The sequence below is a fragment of the Thermobia domestica genome, chromosome 6 (genome assembly GCF_964235325.1).
Source record: "Thermobia domestica chromosome 6, izTheDome1.hap1.1, whole genome shotgun sequence".
Lineage (NCBI taxonomy): Eukaryota > Metazoa > Arthropoda > Insecta > Zygentoma > Lepismatidae > Thermobia > Thermobia domestica.
In genome coordinates this window covers 214,537,626-214,542,605 of record NC_137459.1, presented here as the reverse complement: position 1 = coordinate 214,542,605, position 4,980 = coordinate 214,537,626, and positions in this window count along the sequence as shown.

The following is a 4,980-nucleotide window of genomic DNA, read 5'->3' as shown; positions in this document are numbered from 1 at the left end:
GGTGCAAAAGTAAATCCGTCAAAAAAAAAAATAAATAATAAATATCGGCCTAATAACAAAATATTTTTTAAAGTTTTGACGTCATCATCTCCTATGTCTCGACACAGAAAGGCGTGAAACCACATATAACGTGTTCTACAATGCCTCTAGGCTTGGAAAAACAGAAAACCCAAAGTAAAAAGCTTTATTTGTTCTTTTTAAATCGAATAATGAAGACACTACTTTATTAACAAATCCACAAGAACTGTCACATGTTGAAACCCTCATATCGAATTATGTATGGATTTCAGGGGCTGTACTGAACAAACGAAAGTCAAGCCTGATGTGTATAAACACAGCTGACTAACTCATAGCAGACAAGTAGACTACAAATTCCCGGCGGGAGCTCATGTGGTTCGGATTCCACGTTAATCAGTAGGTCCACGTCTCATATAGCCTCGCTGCTGAACGGGACGTTAAACTGAAAATCAACTCAAGTAGACTACAACTTTCGTGCCACAAAATGTACTGTGGTAGTGGTTGTTCTTATTCATCAAAGTAAAGCCCGGCATGTAAGTCTTGCAGGCCGAGTATACCTTTTAAATGTTTTTATATTCAGTCGTCTTTGGTTCCTTACAAAACTATTTTCCTGCCAAAGAAATATCTCAGTATCATACGGAAACACACAATGCAACTGCTGTGACATACTCCCTAAGGGTGAATCACGCGACAGTGTACTTATCAAAATGTGTCGGTGGCCTTGGCCTTGAAAACATTCAACTTCAGAGCTGCTTGCTGTTCGCACATAGCTTGTGCCAAAAGGACTAGCTCAGGAGAGTAATGCTCTCGGAAGTAGGAACGAGAAACACAGTTCTGATTGGTTGGCGTAATCCATTTCTTGCCACGTTGCGTTTAAATAGCAGAAATCTAAAGATTGTTGTTATCGATCTTCGTGGTCGAGTGGGTTAGCGCTATATGCTACTAATGAAAATCTCTTTTGGCGTGAGTTCAAACCCAGCTCGAGGATTTTTTACATTTTTTATATTTTTATAACACTTTTTAAATTAAAATAATATGAAAATAATACTCAAAAAAGTGATTTACTTACTTTTGTGCAGATAGGTAGTAGTAGTAGTAGTAGGAACGGGTTAGAAGCCCCGCAGGTCTCGTTTTGCTCCCCTTGTACTCCATGACATAAATTTTGTGACCAACTTAAAACAACTGGCTAGGATAGCGTTTAAAACAGCTGGCTAGAGTAGCCCGCGAAAAAAAACGTACTTCCGGGAGCATTACTCTCCCGAGTGGGTCGCGTGCCAAACACTGCTCATGGAGTCCCTTTCCAGCACAGTAAAAGGGCGGGGAAAAAATAAAAGAAAGGAAAAATAAAGCATACGGAAAACTGTTCCTTATGCGAAGAGCGTTTGAAAACATTTCAAAAGGTACGCTATGACTATTATCAGTTAATTGGCAAAAACTGATATCGCGGACAGATCCAGGAATTTTTGAGGGTCGCTGATCTGAAAAATAAATTTGAGACATTTCTTGATATGTGGTTGGCTAACCAAAAATGTGAACTGGAGTGCTTCATGATACGTATTTATCATCCTTCTGGAGGCAGCATTGAGGAAAGATACGTTGTTCAACACGAGAGAATCCAGGATTACCATAAAAAACTTTTTATTACCATCTTTTTATTATTGCATTATTTTATTTTATTTTATTATTATCATTATTTTTCTTAAATTGGATTATGTAGAGTAAACTATTTTTAGTTTAATTTCCTATTAACATGATTCATGTTAACTCTTTACTAATATCGTTATTTTTATACTGCATGAGTGCTATCGTGGGGTCAGATTTAACCCCATTATTTGTTTTGAAATTAAAATATGTTAATACGTATTACCATTGGCAGTTGATTGTGGACCGTTTACTAGTGCTATACTTTAATGGATTTAACCAGTTTTGGGGACAAAAGATATTTTGAAAATATTTTTTGACTAATGGTCTTTTGGTAATAGATTATTACGAAGCGAAACAACATACTTAAATGAAATAAAGTTTTTTGTTATGCGAAAATAACAAAGTATGAAAATAAACTTATTTTCATGTAAAAAAGCATTCAATTATTAGTGCTGAGAAAATGTAACTTGTCATTCAAAAAGCTGACAAGTGATGCTTTTGTGTTTGATTAGTTGCTTGGCTACAGGCCCGTATCCACATGGGAACTAGGGTGCCGGGCCCCCCTAAAGTTTTACTGTTCCTCCTAACAGGGACGTACCCAGAAATTTATTTCGGGAGGGGCGTAAAGCGTTTTGGAGGGGTCCAAATACAATTTTAGGCTAAATTATATGAAAATTTCTAAAATTGCCACTAAAAGTAGATTACATTTTTAAAAAGTCGGGATTTCGGGGGGCGGACCCCAGGACCCACCCCTGCGTATGCCCCCTAAAATATTCACGGTAGGCTTGCAAATGAACTGCTATAATATAATGATGAACTATAATATGGTTGGATCGACCCCCTAACTTCTACCGATCCCTCATATTTTTGGGCTGGCTACGGCTACCTGCTTGGCTACATACCAATACACACAATGATTAGTCTTAAGGGGCCGTCCACATATTACGTAACGCTATTTTTGACCAAGTTTTATCCTCTCCCTCCCCCTTGTCACACTTCGTAATGCAAGGCTGAACCCCTCCCCCGTTCGTTACGTAACACTTTTGGATTTTTGTTTCTTCACCTATTTTCCTTATTTTGGGAATTATTATAATAAAAACTATTTTTAATAGCAAAACTTTTATTACAAAATGTTCTTATTCTGAATATATTTGTAGTATTTTTCGCTAATAAATCAAAGTACCGGTACGTATTAGAAAATGTTAGGATGGTAATAATATTTTAACTCCATAAGATTGCTTAATTAACAGTCTTAATTCTTCAAAACTGCATACTGTCGTTTCCCAAGGAGATCACACCTATTCTTTTCGGTCAGATGATGACAATGAGGAAATACAAGGGTCACTACGAAAGTTTTGAGATACGCATTGTTGTGGCACAGTATTTGAATTCCAACAATTGCGTTCGGTAGTGGTATCCAGAGCGAAGAAGCGAAGCAAGTTTCAACGGCGTATCGCCTTCACTTGTTTTTTGATGTGAGCAGTATTCGGCTGTCTAGAATGGAGCTCGAAAGGGAACCTTTTCGGGCAATGATCCTTTACGATTTCAAAAGTGGTTTGAACGAGACACAAAGCCTTGAACGTTTGCAGGGGGCATTTGGGGACCTTGTTAATTCCCGTGCTACGATTGTCCGTTGGTTTGGTGAATTCAGAAGAGGCCGGACATTGCTTAAAGATGAAGAGAGAGCTGTACGTCCTGCAACAGCTGTGTCAGATGAAAACATTGCCGCTGTGGAACAAATGATTCGAGAAAATCCTCGAACAACCTTCAAGGACATTGAATCTACAGTGAACATTTGATCGCCAGCAGTAACAAAAATTCTTCATGTTCATCTTCGGTTCACGAAGGTTTCATCTCGTTGGATGCCTCACACTTTGACTGAACAGCAGAAGCGCATGCGTGTGTAATGGTGTGAAGAAATGCTTGCAAGATTTGATGGAGGCAATTCTCGACGCGTCTGACATTGTTACTGGTGATGAGACTTGGATCTATCAATTTGACCCTGAAAATAAACGCCAGTGTACAGTTTGGATCCTTCTAGACGAAAATCCACCCACAAAAGTGAAACGACCGCGAAGTGTGGGGAAGAAGATGGTCGCAACTTTCTTCTCCAAATCTGGCCATGTTACAACTGTTCCACTTGAAGAACAAAGGACTGTTACTGCTCAGTGGTACACCACTGTTTGCCTAACAAAAGTGTTCCAGAAGCTTCGGGAACGGCGTTCAAGAACTGGATTGTATGGGATCCTGCTTCATCATGACAACGCGTCCGCACACACGGTCAACATCGCAGTTCAGTTTTTAGAATCTAGGGAGGTCAAACTTATGTCTCATCCGCCGTATAGCCCTCACCTGGCCCCGTGTGATTTTTTTCTGTTCCCCAGGATCAAAGGTCGCATGCGTGGGAAGAGATTTTGCAGCCCTGAAGAAGCTGTTGTGGCTTACGAGAACGAACTTTCAACACTTGAAGAAAAAGCTTGGCAACACTGCTTCCAAAAGTGGCTTTCGAGGATGCAAAAGTTTGTACAGTGTAATGGTGAATACTTTGAGAAAATGTAAGTGTTAAATTGATTTTAAGTATGTAAGTTATTTCACATCTCAAAACTTTCGTAGTGACCCTCGTACTGACAAGGAAGATGGAGGTGGAACAGCATCTAAAGAACTAACATCGATCTCTTTTTCAGGGATCTAGGATGCTTCGTGCATTTGAAGTTTGTCAGTTTCGACGATGCAAAGTTCCCTTCCTCGTCGACCACAGATTCAAAGTGGCTGCGCATGTGAAGAAGCAGGGACATCTCGTTTGTGAACAAGCTCTCGAGCATCTTTTTTGGACTTCGGACTTCAGTTTATCTCTTTTCATATTCTTCTTGTCCTAAATCAGTGCGAGAATGCGAATAAACTCAATTTCTTCAGAAATATTCAAATTCAAAAATTAAAAAAAATTGGAACGAGATAATATCCGACGAATTAGGTTTATTTATGTCTTATTTTTATCTACAAATCCAGGATCGTTCCATCGCGGAAAATATAATTTCACGAAAAAGAATTTCTTCTGTTTCCCATGCAAAACCTCTTAGAAGAATAGAGTGAGTAATGATTCAAATCAAAGGTTTCAGATAACATTCTCAGAAATAGCAGTACTAGTGGGAACATGAGGGCATTTTCAGGCGGTGGTTACGATCACTAACAACTAACTCCGGAAAAGCGTGTTCCCTAAATCCAATGCTGCGATGTTTTTTATCATTTTACTTTGAATGTGCAACTTGGGGGAAGGGGAATGTATAAAAATGATTGAAAATGAACGATGTTAGTGTCAAA